Source organism: Anser brachyrhynchus, assembly GCF_964034855.1.
Source record: "Anser brachyrhynchus genome assembly, chromosome: 1".
Classification (NCBI taxonomy): domain Eukaryota; kingdom Metazoa; phylum Chordata; class Aves; order Anseriformes; family Anatidae; genus Anser; species Anser brachyrhynchus.
The window spans coordinates 68021163-68030260 of record NC_137694.1 but is presented as its reverse complement, the minus strand read 5'-3'; the positions used below and the strand labels follow the sequence as shown (position 1 = coordinate 68030260).

General features: G+C 38.3%; 1 long non-coding RNA gene across 1 annotated transcript; it reads right to left on the bottom strand.

The window, feature by feature from the left end:
• Window positions 1-2170: 2170 nt before the first annotated feature.
• Window positions 2171-9092, bottom strand: LOC308181136. The gene is made up of 2 exons (XR_013941336.1): window positions 6327-9092; window positions 2171-2732 (listed from the first exon to the last, which is right to left on the bottom strand). It is a non-coding gene; the product is annotated as an uncharacterized lncRNA (long non-coding RNA).
• Window positions 9093-9098: the final 6 nt, after the last annotated feature.

Here is a 9098-nt window from a genome sequence, read left to right as displayed (position 1 = left end):
CTAACCCTGTGGCTCCTTTCCAGCAGCTGAGCCAGCACAAACAGAGCTGCACTGGAGCCCAAAATTGAACACGTTGTCTCTCATTGTGACCAACTTCTGTTCAAAGGGACTTGACAAACTTTTAGATTTTCTGCCTCTGTTACACAGGGGCCTGATCTCATCTGCCTTGAACAGTCTCTGTCTTTTAAGTTTGCTGTATTCTTCATAGTGCTGGAAGCAGAAACAATGGTGGATATTTTATTTACTGTACTAGGAACAAATTGGAAAAAAATCCTGTTTCTGTATTTAGAATATTAGATGTAACTGCATGTGGACCATCATTTTTTGAAGACGTCAGTGCTATATGTATATAAGTTTATATCAGGCATGGTTATCAGACTGAATATGTCACCTCTTGGTTTGTTTTCTTTTCCATTTATCTTTCCAGTAAAGAACTTTTAAGTTCTGCATAACACAAGATCAGAAAAAAAGACGATGAAAAAAATTAGGAAATAATAGCTGCATAACTCCACATTCTTTCCTCAAAATTAGCTCTAAGTCACACAATTAGCCATTAACTCCTTTGACCTATTCCTCATTGAAAGACAGGTTCCACTTTAGGTTTCAACCTAAGACTTCAGTATCTTCAGCACTGACATAATCTTAATTGTTTTCTATATTTCTAAAAAGACATAAATGGAAGTTAGAAAGTAGATAATAGAAAAAAATACATTTTCAAGGTAAGTGAAACAATCTTAAGATCAGCTCTTGAAAACCCCTAGAAGTAAAACAGCACTTAGTAGTAGTAGTAATGATCTGAAACATTCAAATTAAATATATGCACTGAAGACATCACTGTATCACATGCTTAAAAGTATTGGGTTCAAATGCTAATTGAAGTATAAGTTGAGAAATCCAAACACAAGTCAATTTTGATAAGAATGTGAGCGCATTTATCAAAAGATTTCAAAATGTTGATGTGAAGCCTCCTGGGATTGTTATGGATACACAGAAAATATGAACATGAAAACATAATTCATCTGTTCAAATTCCAATTCCATTCTGTTTGTTTCAAGATGAAGCAAATTTCTGCTCCTTCCCACTCTCTTTTCATCTTCTTTTTTTTTTTTCTTTTTTTTTAAATTACAAGCAATATCTACTTCTACCTGACCTTCACAGACTTTCTAAGTCCTGCCTCAGTGAGTTATGCTAAGGAACTGATCAGGTAAACATATGAGAAAAAAGGTATCGCATTTCTGATTGAAAGGTTACTGAAGTGAGGCATACCTAGACTGCAGCCACTGCCAATGTTGTGATCACAGAGAAGGGTAACGTCTGGTCACCCCCCAAGCTCTTGCCTCCAGGAGAGGTGACAGTTCACGGCTCCTGTTGAGTTTGTGACTCTGCCTATTTGGCCGAGCTGCTCAAACTGCAGACCACTTTGGTGGAAGTGCTGCAGCTTCAGTACAAGTGGCAGCATCCTGCAGCAGGATGGGCTCCAGCAAAGAGCTTACACTGACCTTTATGCTGCCAGTACTGAGACTTCTACCATAAGTGGTACAGTGTGGATGTACAAAGGCAGAGAATTTTTACCTAATTTGGAGTGAAAAGTTTACCCCTGGTTTTCCAAACGAAAAAATCAATTTAAAGAATATTTTTCTGTAATAAAAGGAAATGGGCTGAATATCTATTTTGAAGAAAAAACTTTTTTCAATGAAAAAAAAAAGAAAAGAACATTTTCAACCAGTCTTAATGGTATGTGAACACTGCTTGGTAGCTCTGTTTAATTTCCATCAATAAAGCAGCAAAAGTGAAGCCCAGATCTTATAGCCAAGACAGTAAGTGATCTGTTTCCTGGAAATATCTATAACCCTCAACTCATCTAAAAGATACAGACTCTAAGCAATCCAGAACTACCTCTCCAATGAAGAAAAGATGAGATGGTATATAAGACATATCTTTAGGATACGGATCAATGCCTTCATTTGAATGTTCACACTCAGTCAGTGACTACCATACATCATTTCCAGTGAATGAGGGTGAGCTTCCAAGCAAAAACTGATGTGATCAAGTACATAAAGACCATATCTTCATGATATCCTTTTATTAGAGAAATTATGACCGCATGAATTTTCACAGAGTCCAAATACAGAGTACTTGATCTTGTAGCTTTAAAGTTCTTTCATGCAGGTTTTCTTTTTTTTTTTTTTTTTTTCCCATCAGTGAATATGTATACATAGATTTCACAGGGAATACAGGATATAAGGGACAGTAAGTATGCTTCAGCATATGGTGAAAACATATGGTTGGCTGCTTTTCTGCCTATATCTCATTTATTTATTTTAAATTATGTGGTTCACATTAATAGTTGAGAACTCTTTAATTTACATGGTTATAAATACAATATTCTTCTTACTTTTTAAAACATTATTTATTATCATTAGGGGTTAAGGAGTATGTACAGAACAGGAAAAAAAAAAAAGGACGAATTTCCTACTGATGTAAATTAACAAAGCAGTATCAGTACTTCAGATCAAAGAACTACAACTCCTGTCATGCAGAAACCTTTGATTTGTCATGCAGATTCTGAAACTAGATTTCTCTTAGTATATTTTGTATGATGCTCCAGGAGTTAAAAAACAGGAAGCAAAGAACACAGAGGTGTGGGAAATCTTGGCTTCTCGGTTCCTTGTCCAAAAAGCCGCCAAGGAGCGAAGAAGCCCAAAAATCCAGTCCATGTGCTGCTGAGCAGTCTGGAGAGGAAGGCAGGAGAAAAAGGTGAAATGGCAATTCTGAGGGGACTAACATGTTTCCATGTAATTTCCATATTTTGATCTAAAACACCTTCATCACAGGTCGTGAGCAGCCATACGGCAGAAATTTTTCCCAATGAATCGAGCTATTTAAAATTCACTTAGAAATACACCCTAAAACAAGGTATGGTCACAGCAAAGAATTACAAAAAGATTATGCTCTATGTCATTGTTCACTATTCTACAACACATAAGCCTGTTAGATCACAGTCCGGTTACCAACACACGGGTGTCAGCCACCTGAAAATACTCTCGCTGCCTTGATTCAGCTTTTTTGTTGCTTCTCTACCGAAGGGCCATGGACTTGATGGAACTGGGAAATCTCTCACCCTTTTTTGATCAGCGGCTTTCTGGCTGTCACTGCATCTTCTGTTGGAGAGGAGTGACAGTTCCTGTTTGGATTGCTACCCAAGGAGATCAGATGCCTGATCTGAAATCCCTGCTTCACCACAGACTTCTAATGTGGGCTTAAATATGTCACTTTGCCTTTTTGCACCTCAGTTCTTTAACAGTGGCATAAGAATCAGAGCACTCCAGCACCCCTGAGGGCTAGACTGTGGGGTGCTCCAAGGCCACGGGGACATGTCAGTAGCTCAGCCAGGTGTAAGGCTTTGATCTCCAGTTATCAATCCAGCATTTCAAAAGCACTTAATTCACAATGAGAGATTTAATATTTTCAAGAAACATTTCACTTTTTTTTTTTTTAATAGAAGTTTTATCATTAATTCTTTAAATAGCTTGCATAATCCCACATACAAGTTTCAGGACTTGATCTTATTATCTGTCCTTTACTGTAAACTCTCTGTTTTGGTGCAACATGAGGTTTGGCCAAGAGGCATTACATCTATGCTGGCAGCACGTCTGTGGATGTTGATATGCTAGGCAGGAGGTAGGTGATTTTTCTGGAGACATCGCTCACTTTCTCCAAGGGAAAATATGAAATAAAAAAGTATAGAATGACCTTGCACTAATAAGCCTCTGCCTCGAGACAATGATTAAACCTGGTAGCGCAAGGGTTGGTTTATGAGTAATATCAGCTAAGGCACTAATGAAAGTATCCCATTAAAAAAAATGTATAACTTAGGGACTTGTCTGCGCTGAGAAATTTGGTCACTGCTGTTGCTACATTAATGTGGTCTGAAGTACAGAAAGGCATATCCAGGTATTGCAGCTGGCTCCTATTTCTAACAAAAGTAACCAACCAGAGGATTTGGCTATCAACCCAGCATACTTTAGCAGTGAAATCTGGATGTGAAATCTGCACTTCGAACCTAGTTCTAGGTCAAGGACATTATTACACAAAGGTTTTTCATCACCAGTGTAGCTGCAATACTACTGCCAATACCCCAACTTGTATACTGTGACTTGAACTGGAACATGCTGCACAAATGTCATTGTCTTCCTTGTACTCGGGAATATCATAGAAAAGGAACTATCTGAAAATGTCTGCACTAGCCTGGTCAGAAATTGTTTCTTTGTTTTCTTCATTCATGTTACTCTGAAAGCAAATTATTTTTCTCCATTTAATTTGCAAATTTCCATAGAAAAATAGACTTGGCTACTTCTAGTAATGATTAACACGTACCCACAGATCTGTTGTGCATGCACAGCAGGTGTGATGGGTCCAGGCCATGCCAGGGTTACTGCGCAATGTGCAAATCAGCTGCTGTGCACACGTACTGTAGCTCTGACACATCCAGTATCAAAGCTACTACCTCTACATTGGGAAATTCTGCCAGCTTGTGGGCAACCAGCAAGACAACAGTGAAATCAGCCAGGCTGCACAGAAACTACATAAATGGCAGAATATTCATATGCAAGAATAAGACCTCAAGATGGGCAAGGTACAGTCTCTTGGAGGTTCAGTGGAACCATTTTGAACTGCAGCATTGTCAGTTGCCCATCTAAATCATTCAGTCTATGATTGAATATATATATATATATATATATATATATATGTTTTCAGGTTTCCAGCAAATTAGCATTATTTTACCTGGGAAACTATTTCTTTTTGTGTTATTTTAGTATTTATATTTGAGAATCTATTCTTTTATCAGAAAAATTTGGTGGAAAATTGCAAGCAGCTGCAACAAATGCCCTGGATAGCACAGAGCCTGAGTACCACCTATAAAAATTACCATACAACAAACAAAAGAAATAATAACAATAAAAGTAGCAGTGGTCTGTGGCATACTTTAGGTCATGTCAGTTCTAACCTGCTTCTCCTCTACTGTAAACACTTGAAAGGACTGTTATCACCACCAAATAAATTTCTATTTGCCAATCTGTATTAACAGTTGAACACCAGTTTGCAAAGTTGCATGGCCTTTTCCCATCCTTGAATATTTAACCATAAATATGTTCAAAACACGTTTAGAGGGAAGGGGGTAAGAAAGCAAACACTTTGGTTGCAGGAGAAAAAAGGTTCATTATGCTATTTTTAAAGAAAATTCATTTTCTATACAGAGTTCGTTCATTAATTCTTTTTATCAAGGGGGATATTTATGTTATCTACACTTTGCTACAAATATTAAAACCATTTTTAAAGTGACCTGAGACACAGCATAGAGGAAAGACGTCTATTTGAAAAAGTAAATGAAAAGCAAAGAAAAGTTCTCTGTATAATTCTGCCTCTCACCAATGACTTGGACATATCTTTTCAAACAGTGAAATGAAAGAATCTGCAGTTTCCAAGATTTTTTATATTCAGCTACAGTGCCTGAAAAAAAAATTGCTGAAGTAGAAGAGTATCTAAAAGGAAAGAAGATCAGATTTATTTTCTGACACAAGGACTCTTTTCGCTACTGGCCATAAAAGTCAAAGCAAAGCTTCAAGAAATCAGGAGACATAAACAGGTGCTGTCATTCTTACAAATCAAAATCAGTTATTTTCCTAAAACCATGTAAAACAAACTCCAGAATGTGGATTTTCTGTGTTCATATTTGATTTGCAGACACATCCTCATACTCTTCTGCTTGCACAGGCAGTAAACTTCAACTCACCTCTTTTAACTTAGCCCTCCCACTAGGTATGACTTCATGTTTTTATTTCAGCAAAGCAAGAGGCATATATTAGTCAGCACTCTGTAAATTTACCCCTAAGTCATTATGAAATACTCCCTTCTACCTGCTGCTTAGTCATTTACCAGGGTTATGGCACCAAGGCTAATGCATCAGATCATCTTCTCTGGGTCACTGGACTCAAGGGATCTGCACCTTGGAGGACAGGCAGATTGTTGCATTTTGTGCCATATTTTGCCTTTTACCCCCTAGCCAGCCCTGCTGGTGGTTGGCAATGATTTTACCAGTGGAACCAAAGTGGGCAAGGGCAGAGCAAAACACCAGCTCTAGTCCAAAGCTGAACATCCAGATTTCCAAACAGAAATCAAATGCCACTGAGCTGGAACAGTTTCAGCTGCTGCCAGCTCCTGGCAGGCTGCTCCTGAGGCACCCGTATCCCTCTCCAGAACTTGGCTTTCACACTTAACCCTAGGATCTATGAGAAAAGGAGTTTCAATTAGCCAATTTGGAGTACCTGGTCAGAAATCCCATGCACATAACCTGGAACAGGAAGGAGGAAACCACTGCCCGTGTCACACTGGATGCCTGCTGAGAGATGGAAAGGTGTGAGCAGAGAAGGAAGTGAGAAGTGATGGTGCAGCCCTAGCTATGACACTGCAGGGATGCAGAGCTGCTGTCATTGTTCGCTATCTCTCTGTCCTGGTGAGCTGCTGCAGGGAGCAATCCCATTCCTCTGGCCAGGCAGCACAGTGTGGCCCACACATTGTCCACAGCTAGTGCCATTTACAGTGGTCTTCCCACATGTACATCTGAAGGGATCTCTGGTTAAATACTTATGCCAAAGATCTTTGCACCTACTCATTCTCAGGACTCTCTCACCAGTTGTCCATGTACCATTTGCCACATGATTGTAAACTTTGTATTACCACCATGGGCCTTTATCTAAGCTGTTTTCTTTTATTATTTTTATTTCTAAGAGCATTCAAGACCATGCTCCAAATTTGCAGCATGCAAAAGGTCACAGATATCCACGGAAATTACTGCAGCTGTAAATACTCTTCTCTTGCCTACACACAGTCAAAAAGGCCCAGCTCTTCCAGCCTCATGTGGCACACCTTTTGGCCTGGGGTCCTTTAAGAAACAATATTTCTGCATAAAATGACCACTACAATGTGTGGGCTGTCTTGCAATCCAATGTCTTTGTGCTTGGACTGCACAATCCTAAGCATTACTGCCCTCTCGTAAAAAGCACTTGTGATATAAAGGTGTGAGACGGTTTCAAGTGTGTAGGGACACTACTAAAAGATTAGGCTGGGTGAAGGGAGCAAGACTTGGTGCCATCACACCCATATTGGCTCAGTCCTTAAAATAATGTAGTATCAATACATTCACATATTTTCTTGGAAAGAGATCTAGCCAATCCAGAAGGGATTGTAGGAGAAAATCTAATACATACATCATGCAGACAATCAAGGAAGCAGATTCAGAGTGAAGCAGTGTTACTCAAACTGACAATATAAACAGTCTTCTATTGGGATCAAGATCTGAATAGTAGTCAGCTAATAATGTAATACCCTGGTAGTATGCTATTGTAAAGAAGAATTATACATTTCCTCCTTTCTAAATCTTTTGACTGCATCTGCATGTGGCTGTTCTGCTTAAAACTAGTAGGACTTGTTTCGGGAACCCATTGAGAGTCAAGGAACAACTAAATAAAGCCCACAGTAAGTAGAACTGAGAAAGTGTAGACACATCATGCAGAAATATCACTACTGGAATACACTCTGCTTCAATGGACCTGCAACCCACTGCAGGAAAAGTTAACTTGAAAGCCTGAAAAGATAATTGCTGGTATGGCAACTGATAACACAAATACCAATTAACAATTTTTAACATGTGATTGAGATTTTGGAAAGCTGTGTACTACAAAACATACCCAATCCCAGCAGATTACCATTCTTTGTACAAGAATCTACAATTCAATCAAGATAATTTTTAAAGATCCACAAATTATCAATAGCTGAAAAACACTGACTAAATATGATCTGAGAAGCCCAACATTTTGAAACTCTTCTCTCTACACTACAATTAAATACACTAAATTTAAAAATTTAAAAATCCTCCACAGATAAAACTGTTGAAGCCACTGATGTAAACGGCAGAATACCTCCTTCTTTTCATGAGACAAGATTACAGCCTAGTTTTCTGGCATATTTCAGAATGTTTCAGGATTTTCTTTTTTTAATTTTTTTGAGGTCTTGTATTTATTGGATTTTTGCATACATGAACATCTCTAAGAGGATGTTTATATGATAGGTATGTACACATGTTGGAAGGTGGTGTTAGTTGTACTGTCTCCAAATTTTTTTCTAATATCTTCTGTGGGGTTCTTGTTTTGGTTTATAAGCTATTATCCATATTTAGCTAGCAGGCCTAAAGGCCTCTGGGTCATCAATGCTAAGAATATAAAATGAAGGTATATTTTAAATGCTTTTCCATTTTGATAGTTCAGTATACCAGAGACGCTGGTGAAGAATTGATTCATTACTGTGAACAGTAAACTTCAGCCTTGCTCAAGGATCTGCCAGCACTTTATTGAGACTCCCATTTGGGCAGAAAATTCCCTGAGACTTTGCCTAAGGAGTGTAATTCCATGTAATGAAATCAATTCTGTTAACAACCACAGCAATTATTTTTGTATTTGAAAACATGAAACACTGTAGCCTCACTACGAGTTGAACTGTAGCCACTTCTGCAGCAGGAATATCTTTTCTTTTTAAAGAAGAAAAAAGGCAAAAAGGAGTGCACACTCCTTTATGAGTAATGATTACTTATTATTTTGTTGCAACCAAAATGAAAATGCTCTGTGCGGGCAGAAGTAAGCGACAGCCTCCATTCTCCACCCCCAAATATCTATCCTAACGGTACACAAGAGGTTAAAACAGTATGGGGAAAATACTGTATTATTCAATTTTTTAATAAATTTCTCCAGGCAATATTCAGTAGCTCAGTTCAACCACTGGCCCCACTGGAGAGTTTTAGTGCTCTGAAGATTAAGATTAAATTCAGAAACAGCAAAGCCAAATTTTCTAGTTTTTCCAAGGGGCAGGAGGAGGATTATATATCCCTCTTATATGTACAAAATAAGTTTCCATTATTCAAGAGTTGTTCCATAGATCAGTCACAGAGACAAGTGTGCTTTTTCTGCGGTGAGCACGAACGCTACCTTCATGACACACTGAGGTTTTGATAAACAGAAGCCTTTTAAGTAACATTATAGAAGCAA